Genomic DNA, 12146 nt, shown 5'->3' with positions numbered 1-12146 from the left:
ATGGAACCTAGCCTCCCATGTGGTGGGCCAGTGTGCAAACATGAGCTACATTCTCAGCCCTTTTTATTTTTTTATTTTGAGATGATCTCGCTAAATTGCCCTGGCTGACCTTGAGCTTGTGATCCTCCTGCCTCAGCCTCCTGATAGCTGGCATTGCAGGCATGCATAACCATGTCTGTGGTCTGCCTTAGCGGGTCATGGTGGCACATACCTATAATCCTGACCCTCAGGAGGCTGGCTCCGTGTGAAGGTTTGGAGAAACAAAAAGCCTGTTCACACAGCGAGGGGTGAATGTAGTGCCCACGTGCCACTGTTCCTGGCTGTGTTCTCCTGTACACATCCACCGTGTGTGAATGTGAGGCCGTGTGACCCCCTGTGAACAGACCAGAGGAGGGAGGCAGAGTCTGACGAGAGAGGTGCCCATGTGGAGATGGCACAGGGGCTTGTGGCTGCCCCCCAGGCCGGTGCTCGAGGGTCCTGGGTCCCAGGAGGGCACCAAGAGACATGGAGACCCACTGCCTGGGCACCTGAGGCTGGGGCCTCCTGGCTGTGGTGACTCCCAGTCCTTTTGTCCTCACCTCTCAGCCTCCTGGAGTGGACACAGAGGGTCGTGGGCCAATGGGATGTCCAGGGCTGTGGCTCTGTGTGCAGGTGGGGTGCAAGGGATGCCATAGGAAGGGTCCCAATGGCCCCACTTGCCATGGGGGCTTCAGGAGCTGCCCAGTGGACAGGTGAGGTGGGCCAGCTGCAGGACAAGCAGGTCTCTGAGCTGCTGCACACCCCACAGCGAGTCTCCTGGCTGTGGCTCCAGGCCCCTGGGGGAGGCGAAGGAGCCCAAGACTGGCTTGTCACTGGACCCCAGCTGTCCCCACCCTGAGGAGCGGTCCCAGCACCCCACATACCTATCCCTGCACTGTGGACTGCCCCAGGTACTGCCCAGGCTGAAGCATCCCCACCAGAGCCGCGCGTGCTCAGCAGAGAGCCTCCCCAGGGGTGCCGGGGAGCTCCCTCGGGAACCCTGGCCGCCTCCTCCTCCTTCCAGGCAGCAGTGTCCGCACGCGGCCCCCAGCCTGGGCCGCTGCCACGAGGAGTGGGCTATACCCCAGGCCCGACCAGAAATCCAAGAGGAGGTCCAGGGATGGGAAGGCCAGCAGGGGGACAAGGGCACACCCAGGCCACCCTGGGCCCCGTGCTGGGGCAGGGCCATCACCCCTGGACACCACCACCCAAGTCCTGGGCTGCTGCTCAGAACTGCTAGCTGGACACCCCAGTCCATTCCTGAGTAGGGCCTGGGTCCCCCACACCAGGCCCAGCGTGTACTGAGCTGTCTCCAAGGCCATGGAAGCCTCCAGGATCCTGGGGTGCTCCCTGGGGCACTGGGAAGTTCCCCAGCCTGTGGGAGGCCCGGTGTGGACAGCCTCTGTTCCCCACAGACTCCATGAAGGTTGAGGCCCCAGGCAGCCGATCCTGGAATCTGGGGCTTCTACTTCCTGTAGCCCCTGCCTTGGGGGACAGAGCCCACCTCCACAGGGGGGCTGTCAAATAGAGCAGCAGAGCCTGGGGAGGCTGCACTGTGGGCTCTGCAGTGGCCCCTGCGTGTGATCCTGGGGTGATCAAGTTGCCTGCAGGCCCCCACATCCTTGCCCCTCTTCCTGGCCAGGCTGTGTCCTGGTGGTGTGGGGGATGGGTCTGCCATGGGGACCCAGGGTCAGCATGTCCAGGAGGATGTTAGTCCCAGGCCCTCCCCTCGGCTCCACTGTCAGAGCACGGCCACGCCCCCCCAGGACCTTCAGGGCCCCTCTCTCTGCACCTGCTCCCCTGGAGTTGGCTGCCCTTGTGCTGACCTTGGGGCACCCTGACCCTGTCCTATGGCTGTTGCAAAGCCAGGACCAGGGTGCCAGGCCCAGCTGGCAGCCCAGCTTTCAATGCCCCTGGACCAGAGGGAGGTCAGAGCTGGCTTTTAAAACCAAGAGGCCACACCACCCTAGGAGCAGAGAGGGCTTGCGGCCTGTGCTTATGACTGGGGCTCGTGGCCTGACTGCCCTGTTTCTTATCCTGAGTATCAGTTGCCTTAGCTGTAGCTGCCTTCTCATCAGGAGGACACCGTGTGACACCCAAGTTAAAGGAAGACAGGTTTCATTTGGCTTTTGGCTCAGTGTCAGGGTTTCGGTCCACAGTCAGGAACAACGTGGTGGGAGGACATGGGGAGCAAAGACCCTTAGTTCACAGTGGCCAGGAAGCAGAGCAGGGCCAGGGCTGGGGCGTCACACCCCTGTGACCCACCCAGACATGCCAGAAGTGTGCTCTGCCAGCCCCCTGTGGGTCCCAAAGCCAGTCACAGGGCACTGCACCCTCAACGCCGTATCTGCTTTTCCTTCGCCGCAACAAACACCAAAGACCTAAGGAAAACAACTTCTAGGAGGAAACATTTATCTTGGCTCAGTTTCCGAAGTTTGGTCCATGGCTGGCTCCGTGGGGAGCAGAGCATCATGGGAGAGGGTACAGGGGCAAAGCTGTGCTCATCCCACTGTGCGAAGCAGAGAGAGGGCCTGGGACAAAGTGCGCACTCCAGGGCGGCCAGGGAGCCCACCCCACCTGGCCTGCTTCCCATGGGCGAGCCCAGGGCCACCCCAGTCTGCGCTTCCCAAGAGAGCTGGGGGACCTTTCCGGTTGCCCTGCAATGCCCTTCGCTGTGAGCACCAAGCAAGCTGACTTGTTGTCCAGGATGGGGTGTGATCTTTTTTTTTTTTTTATCTTGATCAGCCTTTCTGCTGTGTGACGGGGTCTGGCCCAGCCTTTTCTTCCCTGCAAGGCCCACCAGTGTGCCTGGTCCTCTGTTCAAGGTCCATCCACTGCTCTGGGCCTTCGGGTCTAGTCGTGAGCCGAGGTCACTCTGCCCGGTGTGGACTGTGTGATGTGTCTCGGAATCTGCTAGGACTCAAAGCCCCTTCCTGCTCTTTCATTGGCTTTTTTCCTCCCCCATTACACATTGGAATGAGCTTGCTTAGGCCCACAAAACTCCTGTTGTTTTTACTGGATTTTACCTCAATTAGAGTTTGACTTGTGGCTGGGGTCTTTGGGCAGCCCGCTTCTCGCTGGAGGTGGTGTGAGGACTGGGCTGTGAGCGCGACATCCCTCTGCTCCGTCCTCAAGCCGGCACTGGCCTGGCGACCTGGGATGGACTCAGGGCCCCTGGGAAGCTCAAGGTGGGGCCAGGCCAGGAAGGGCACTGGCTTCGCCTGTTACCCCCTGCTGCTCACCTGGAAACATGAGCCACACTGTGAGCATCCCCAGTGCGCAAGCTGCTGTGGTCCAGGCCCAGCGTTGCCCTGAGCCCAGGCTGGGGCGCTGTGGACCAGCAGTCTGTGGACAGCACACGGCCAGTGTGCTCAGGGCAGTGGTGACGCCTGCATGTGGGGTCCTTACCCTGTCTGCTTCCCGTGGCCCTGGGCTTGAGTGAGGCTTGAGCATGTCACACCCTGGCCCTGGTTACACTCTGTCATCACCCTTGGGGGCTGTGTGCATTGGTGTGGTCCCCTGGCTGCTCTTTACTGGGCTGAGGCCCTCCCTCCTGGTGGCTCTAACTCCCCTGCAGCTCTCCCAGGCTAGTGGCTGTCCCTATAAAGGGTCCAGACCTCTGCTTTCTCTTTGCCACTGTGTGGACACCTCGAGTGAGGGTGTTCTGTCCTGGCCTGGCCTCTGCAGTGCGGGCACTGCCAAGTCTGTCTCAAAGCCAGTCCATGACAAGCTCAAGAGCAGCTGCACAGGTCAGCGCTGAGGAGAGGCATGGGTTCAGGGTACCACTGTGAGATGCCCACTGGGCTTGGCACCACAGAGCACCTGGGTCTCACCTACCACACCTTGGGCACAGAGCAGAACCCCTGCCTGGCTCAGCACACGACCCCAGGGCCAGCTGGGTGGGCAGAGGAGCCTGCAAAGCTTCACCAAGAACCCATGCTGCAACTGACTGAAGTCCTGGCACCTCAGTTAGGTTACCAGGGACTCAAGCCCTTTCTAGTCACCTTTTGCTGCCCCGGCAGCTCTCTCCACGGACAGACAGCAGGAGGCTGATGGGACCCTGAGGTGACAAGCAGAGTGTTGGGCGTCAGTCCAGACTCCAAGCTGGGGACGCCATGAGGAGAGTGTGCTCTGCAGAGGGTGGGCTTCCACTGTCCAGGGCCACAGCACCCAGCCCCACTGTCTGAGGTCCCAGCTGTGCAGTGGAGACACCAGCCCCATGGGTGGGGTCCCTGCAGTTGAGTCCCTGTCACCCAGTTTCTCAGTCCTTGGCGGGGACTGAGGCCTGATCCTGGGCTGGGATCAGGGGTCAGGCTGGGCCTGAGGATGTTTCTCCTGTCACCTCAGACCCGTAGGCCCAAGATGCCAGTACGGTGGCAGGAGTGGGAGGCACTCGGGGCCAGAGACCCTGAGAGGGATCAGCGGCCAGGTGGGCAGGGTGGCCTCAGTTGGCGCAGCTCACCTGGCCGCTCCCTACTCCCGCTTGGTGTCCTGGGGTGCAGCGTCCCCTTGCCCTGCAGAGGGTGCCTCCTGCCCTCACCCCAGCCCTCTGCAGAAGGTCGCAGGCGAGCTTATCTCCTCCACTCAGACCCACGCCTCCCAGCATCCTGTTTTTCTTATGTCATACGAACAGGAAGCAGCAATTGTTTGCCTTGTGCGTCACAGCTGTGGCGTGGCAGTGTCCTGGGGGTGCACAGCCCACGCCTGCTGCAGGGCCCCTCTGGCTCCTGCCTGAGATCCTAGGGGTCCCTGAGAGCTCCCAAACTGTGTGGCTCGTGACCCTGGCCAGCCGCTGTGGTCCCCATGGGGCGCCCACAACGCATTCATTGGTGGCTCTGGCTAAGGGTGTTGGGGGGACGCTGAGGAAGAGAATGCCGGGCTATACAGGGAGCAGGACATGTCGAGGGTTGGTGCCCTTGGGTGCAGGGCCCAGAGATACAGGCCAGGCAGTGTGCGGTGCGCAGCCGGGAGCCTCGGCCTGGCCACCTCCTGCGTGCAGGTCTCCCTGGACGCTTCCGGCGGCTGCCTGGGCTCAGCCTGCCAGGGAGCTGCTTTGGTAGCGGGGAGATCCCACTGGAGGCAGGACAGGAGGGGATGGTGGGTGGGCCAGACTGGAGCACCCGAGGGTTCAGCAAAGACCGCAGACCACTGGGGGTCTGGAGGGTTGGGAAAGGGAGAGCCGACTTCAGTAAATGCGAAAACAAAGCTGCCCTTCCTCTGTGTGATTGTGATATAAGACTTACTGCCTTACCGGCTCTCTCTCCTCCTTGTCTTTCTTTTGGGAGGCTGGGGATTGAACCAGCTTTGTGTCCAGGCAAGTGCTCTATCACTGAGCTACAGCCCCAGACATTTTTTGTTTAGAGAGGATCTCAGGAAATTGCCCAGGTTAGACTTGAATTTGCAATCCTCCTGCCTCAGCTTCCCAAGCAACTGGGATGACAGGTGTCTGCTACCATGTGCAGCTCACCTTAATCATTCCTGAGTGCACCATTCAGGGCACAAAGCGTCATCTGTTCACAGAACTTTACCTTGTAAATCTGAGGCTCTGATTTAAAAATAAAGTCTGTTTCACTGTAGCATACAACCCCTGGCAAATAATGGACCCAGCCCTGGGGGTGACAGGGAGTTCATGCCGCAGAATGTGCCCTGCCACCTGGCTCCCCGAGGCCCCAGGTTCACTTCCTCCCTGGCCCCCAGATGCTTCTGAGCGCTGTCCAAAGCTGTCCCTCAACACCTGGGCGTTGTGAGGAGGTCACACCGGCCCCAGGTGCTATGATGGGGTTTGGCCTTGCCACACGTGGCTGACCCCGGCTTGTGGTCCTGGAGTGGCTGTCCGCAGAGGACAGGGCTCCTCTGCCGTGTGTGCCACGTCCACGAGCCCGAGGTCCACAGTGACACCCAGCCAGCCACACAGAAGGCAGCACCCTCACTCTTGGCGTTCAGCACCCACAGCCTGGTCTCTGCTGTGGTAGTAAGCGCGCACTCTGTGCCTCCAGGGGCTGCGGTTCCCACCCACACCTTCGCCCGGGCTCCTGCTGATGTCTTGCTGACTTGTGGGGCCTCCGTGTGGCCTCCCCTACTCCACGACCGTCCCCACATTCTCACATGCAGGGCATGTGGGCAGGGTCAGTTTCTTGGGGATTCTGTGGGGACCCGGGTCACTTGGGGCTCCATGACTGGCACCTGGGCTGGGGTCTTCACTCTGGCCCTCAGCCACTGCCATCTCAGCCGCCGCCCCCCAACCTGCGCCAGGACCAGCGTGCACATCTGTGGGCTCGGCACAGGTGCTCACATGTGCAGGCACACACAGCTGGGCTTCTCTGACTGCAGAGGGGTGGAATCTGTGCATGAACTCTGGGAGAACTCACACACTCATGGGTAACACCCCTGCCTGGGCTGGCCCTTCTTATACTGAGGTCTTTTGTTTTTAAATAATGTTTAAGGCAGAAGGATCACAAGTTTGAGTCCCACCCGGGCAACCCTGTTCTAAAATAAAAAATAAAAGAGGCTGGAGGTTTACCTCAGCGGGAAGGCCCTGGGTTCAATCCTCAGGAATAAAAAAAATGTTTTGTTTTGTTTTTCTGCAAATCTCCTTTATCCCAAGGAGTTTGATGGTTTTATGCCATCAGAGGGAACAGCTTTTATTCTTGACCTCAGGTTGAGCAGTCTGTGCCAATGGCATGGACTGAGTCCACCTCATCTACAGGCTGCTCGTGACCTTATCCACACCTGTAGCGACCCGTCCTGCCAGCCGCTCCTGAGCGGCCTGGACCTCGTTCCGTTCTTGTGGGGAATGCTGGTGCTGCATAGCCATCTTCCATTCAATTCAGATGTTCCCTGTGTTGCAGGCTGAGTTACTTCGCAAGCCATGGACAGAGTGCGTTCTCCAGGTGCAGTTCTGTCTGCTGCAGGCTCTCATGGCTTCTCCCGAGGGACTGAGTTCTGAGGGCTGCATGACGCTGGCCTGGCTTTCGGCACAGATCCTGTTGTACCTGCGTCTGGGTCTGGCAGGCTGCCCTGCTGGGCCAGGCTCAGTGCCCTTGCCCCTGTAGAGGGGGCTGTGGTCCCCAGCCCCAGCCCGACCTGCCTGCCCTGTCCAGGCTGTCTCAGTAAAGGTTGGGAGGCTTCCCAGCCTCCCCCCATCCAAAATTTTCCTCATGTTTTGGGGCACAGGGCCATGGAGCCACATCCAGATTTTTTTATTTTCGAGTCAGGGTCTCACCAAGTTTCCCAAGCTGGGCTCACACTTGCAACCCTTCCACCTCAGCTTCCTGTCTCAAATGCTTCTGTGTCACAGGTGGTGCCTGGACACCCTTGGATCCTTCTTCCGGGACTGCACACCAGGATGGAAAGAGCTGTCCATGGGATGTCTCTGGTCATCAGTGTTTGTAGCAGTAGCATAGTGAGGGGTTGCAAGGCCAGTGTGGTGTGGAAGGCACACAGAGATGCCCAGCTTGACCCGATGAGATGGTGTGCACAGGTGGGGCTGGCTGGAGTTGGGGGAGCTGGAAGAAGGGCCAGGCTCAGGGGTCCAGGGGAGTGAGGAGGGTCATGGGAAGCCAGCCGTGCCAGGCAGGACAATGCAAGAGGAGGTAGAATCCAGCTCTGAGGCTGAGGCAGGAGGATTGCAAGACTGAGCCCAGCCTGGCAATTTAGTGAGACTGTATCTCAAAATAAAGAATACGAGAGGGGCTGAGGATGTAGCTCAGTGCAGAGGCCCCAAAAATCAGAAATGGGGCAGGGAACAAGGAGCAGAAGTGATCAAGACGTGCTATGTACAGGTACCAGTTCCCATGGTGAAAGTGATTCGTGTGTATTGCAAACAGATCCGGTTCTGGCTGGAGTGGAGCCTGAGACTGTGGCCTCTTGGCCCCCTATCGCCCCTCAAGGGCTCACTTTGTCCCACAGGCCAGGACCCCTCCTGCTCCAGGCCCTGCGGACGCTGTGGTCCATACAGGAGTTGCAACAGGTGAATGGTGGGCACCACCACGAGGACCTGGGCAGGTGGCCCTTCCTTCCGCACCACCAGTCCAGGGCCCCAGGTGGCTGCCAGGACAAGGCTGTCCCCTCTGTGCCACCTCAGGATTCTGGACACGGCTGGTCAGGCATCCAGAGCAGGAAGCTGGGGACGGGGCCTTGGCAGGCTGCAGGAGAGGCGGCCCCTACTCACTTGTGTGTTTGTTCATTCCCTGGTATATTTATTTGTTCAGGCTTCAGTGCTGCAGTGGCTTCTCCCCAAGGTTGTAGCTTTTTCGGGGTCTCCATGGTGCCCAAAGCACAGGGGGGACTGGCCATGGGGTCGGGTCGCACCATGGGCTCTCGGCTCCCTTGGGACCTGGCCTGGGCCTGGCTCTGTCCTCTCCCTGCACCCGTGGTCTGAGGCCCTCGGCCATCTGTGTGCCCATCCTCTCCTGCATCCTGCGTCCGCTCTTCCTGTGCCACTGGGTCTGTAGGTCCCAGTTCTGGGGGCCCCCTCCCGCTGCCCTCTGTCCCTGACGCTCCCTCACACACGACTTCCTGGAGCTCCTGGCCCCGGCCTTTCCCTCTGCTTTCTGGCCTTGGTGGACGGTGTCTCCCGTGACCCCACCTGGCTTTTCCCAGACAAACAGAGCTGGGTTTGGTGCCCTATTGTGAGAGGGTTTGAACCCGAATCAGGATGCGAAGGCATGTGGCTGCCAGGGCAGGTAGCAAGAGGGAAGGCGGACAAGGCAGGGTCTGGGGACTGAGGCCCCCGTAACAAAGACCTGAACTAAAACCTGGGCCAGAGTGAGAAGCCCTAGTTGGGCTCAAACTTGGGGCCCTCCTGCCTTAGCTTCCCAGAGTGCTGGGCTTAGAAGTATATGCCACTATTTTCACCTTTAAAATCCCCTTGAGCTCTTTTTCAAATCAGCCCCTTGTTTTTCTTGTTGTTTCTTGGGCTGATGCTCCTGGTTCCTTTATTCTGTTGGGTACTTGTTTTCAGCCTTTGTCCTGTGGTCCACACCCTTTGGCATCCTAGGCCGCTGTGCCTGTGGCTCTCGGTGGCCTGGTCTATGCTTTGTCTTTTTCATAGCAGGCCTTTTCAGCAGGACAGACCGTGCTACATGGAGAGCTGGGCATCCTGACACACTGCAGGTGAAGCTCCGTGCCAATGCCCTGTGACAGTGGCCACAAAGGGACAGCTGCTTTCTCGCCTTCCGTGGCCGGAGGTCTTTTCTGGCCACCTCTCCCAGGGTATCCTTGGGAGGGGCCCAGCAGATCCTCCTTGGCTCTGGTGCAGGGCCTGTGCCCTCCTCGCGGCTGGGCCTCCTGCCCACCTGGCCTTCTCATTGTGCACCTCTCAGTGTACTCAGCCCTGGGAGCCTCACCTCACCTTGGCACCTGAGCCCTGGGGGCCCTGGTCTTTCTCAGGCTGGGTTCCAGGCCTGGCCAGAGCAATGAGAAGGGTCACAGTGACAAGGGAGCCTGGAGCCCAAGCAGTAACCATGGGCCCGGCCACATGAGGGATCCCCTCAGCCACTCACCCTGCCATCATGGCACAGAGGCAGCCCTAGCGGGGTGGTGTCCCCACACTCCTAGTCCCGCAGCTGGCATCTGGGGCATCTCTCCCATCTCCCTGTCTGGGTGCCCAGTGACTTAGCCCTTGGCCTTCGCCTGTTGTGAGGGGACCATCCCATTTCTGGGTCTGGGAGGTGGCAGCTGCCAGGCTGCACTGAGGGTCCTTTGAGCCGGTCCTGGGCTTTCACTAGGGAGCAGCAGAGCCTAGGCCCCAGCAGTGGCAGTCAGCGACCCTGCAAGTCACATCCCCTACAGCCCGCCCCTCTGCCTAGGGGCTTCAGCTGGAGGCCATGTCCAGTGCAATCCCTGTGCCCTGAGATACACAGGGCAGACAGGATCTGATCTGCCCTCATAGGAAGGGCTCCCTGTGCCGCAGTGGGCAGCCCCATCCCACGGGCACCAGCTTCCAGGCCAGGGTGAGATGCACTCTGGCATCTGGGGGCCTCTCTCATTCTGCTGAGCAAAGAGGGTGGCTGTGGCTCAGCCTCAAGACTTTTCCTCCTCCTCCCTGGAAGCTGGCCATGCCCCCACCTCCCCAGGCCTGGCCGCAGTGTGCAGGACAGTGGCCCTGAAAGTGGCCCCCAGACCTCTCAGATGAGCAGGTGAGGTGAGCTTCCGGGGCCTGTGCAGTGGGTCCCCAAGGACACAGGGATCTGGCTCCGCCAAGCACTGAGCTGTGAACCCATCACAGTGGAGACGTTCAGTCCCACCCCCGGGATGACTGCGAGGGGCTGCAGGAGTCCATGGGCCCAGAAGCACTGCTGGCTCTATAGCCATGTGGGTTTTATGTCCAGAGGCCTGGAAGCTGCAGACAGCAGAAACCTGCCTCTCTCCTTTCGCTTTGTTTCTTAAATCTGCAGAAAGTTCAGAGACAGAAAAACAAGCAGAAGCAGCTCTGCAGTCTGGGCTCCGGCCCTTCCCTTTCGCTGCCTGAGGCTCACTGGCTCGAGTGGTCTGGCCACCGGGCGCTCAGGTGCCCACTGCGGATGAGGTCTGGTGAACCTGTCCCGGTTCCCGGTGGCCACCGTGGCCCCTTGTTTGGCAAGGACAAGACCCTGCCTTTATGGGGTAATTAGTGCGGACAATGACCGGTGCCCCCATGGCCTCGGGGCCCAGTGGAGCAGAAGGGAATCTCAGCGGCATGAAAAGTCACGGGAGGGAGGCGTGGGTGGTGGCTGAATAGCGACAGTTACCTTCTGAATAGATTAAATTTTAAAACCTCCATGGGGGCGCTTGGCGGGAGTCAGAGTGACAATGAGGTTTTGTGTCTGTGCAGCTCCAGGAGGAAGCCTGGCGGGGGTTTGCTGCCCCGGATGACCTGTGGGCTGGACTGCTGGACCTGCTGGAGGCCTGCGGGGCCTTCAGGGCCAGGGGCCCCCCTGGAGGCCTAGGTCGCCAGCAGGCTACAGCACTGGCTGCAGGCATAGCCGCACCCAGGGACGCCCAGATGCCCAGCGAGCCACTAAGCCCAGCCCAAGACCTTGACCTCAGCCTGGTCCCCAGCCTCTGCCAGCCCTCCATGCCGCCCCAGAGTCCCCCCAGCCCTGACTTCCTGGCCAGGCCGTCTGGCTCCAGCCTATGCCCAACCAGGACGGCACCCCTGCTGCAGGGATAGGTGCCCCTCCAGTGAGCCTGGCCCTCAGGTCCTCCAGGGCAGCTCAGAACGGATGCAGCTGCAGGCTCACACCCTCGGGGTCCTCATCCAGAGCCCCCAGTCTGGCAGAGCTGCTGATCAGTGTCTTCCAGCTGCAGACAGACACTAGCACTGCGAGGCTCACATCCACTGCCTCCTCCAGGAGGGCAAGTTCAAGGAAATGAGTGGCCTTGCCATCCAGCTGTACGGAGAAGGCTCCTCGATTCCTGCATGTGATGTCAGGGACAGGAGCCAAGGTGGGCTGCAGGAGACCTGGGTCCCGGGGGCCCTGGGAACCAGCTCAGCCACACACTGGGCATGAGCTGTAGGACTCCTCGCTAGCTGACCAAGGCAGATACCAGGCCCCTGCCCCTGCCATCCCTCTTCCCTGGTGCCCTGGTTTCTAGAGTCCCTTCCTCCGCAGGACGCCTTCTGGCAGGCAGCCGTACTCCCTCCTGGCCTTTGGCCCTTCGTGTCTTTTGCAGCATGGGGTGGAACTGCCCCTCCTGGTCACCCATTATCTAGTCTGGTTGTTGCCTGGCTGTGTGATGGGCACAATCCTGGCCTGAGTATGGCAGTGAGTCCCCGAGAAAGGCCATGGGCAGGGCCCAGGGGAGCTTCGGTGCCATCCCCTGCCCACATGGAACTCACCCCCAGCCAGCAAGGCCAGAGGGCTTCCATGGGCTGGGATTTGGTGGCCAGAGGCTTCCATGAGAGCCAGGGGGGCTGTTGGAGCCATGGTGGGCTCTGAGTTGGCCTCATGATCGTGGCTGGCTCCTTGTAAGCCCAGAAGATCCCAAGAGGAAGGCTGGGCTCTGAAGTCCTGGATGCAGGTGTCCCAGGCTTGGCTGCAGTGACTCGGGTCTGCACAGGGCAGTGGGGACCGGTGGTGCCTGTGGCAGGCGGGACGCTGCGGCTCTCGGGCACAGGCTGTCCTGAGCCCAGGGTGGCCTGCACT

The sequence above is a fragment of the Fukomys damarensis genome, unplaced genomic scaffold (assembly GCF_012274545.1).
Source record: "Fukomys damarensis isolate Sample0158 unplaced genomic scaffold, DMR_v1.0_HiC HiC_scaffold_36, whole genome shotgun sequence".
Taxonomy (NCBI): Eukaryota; Metazoa; Chordata; class Mammalia; order Rodentia; family Bathyergidae; genus Fukomys; species Fukomys damarensis.
This window is presented reverse-complemented; position numbering follows the sequence as displayed.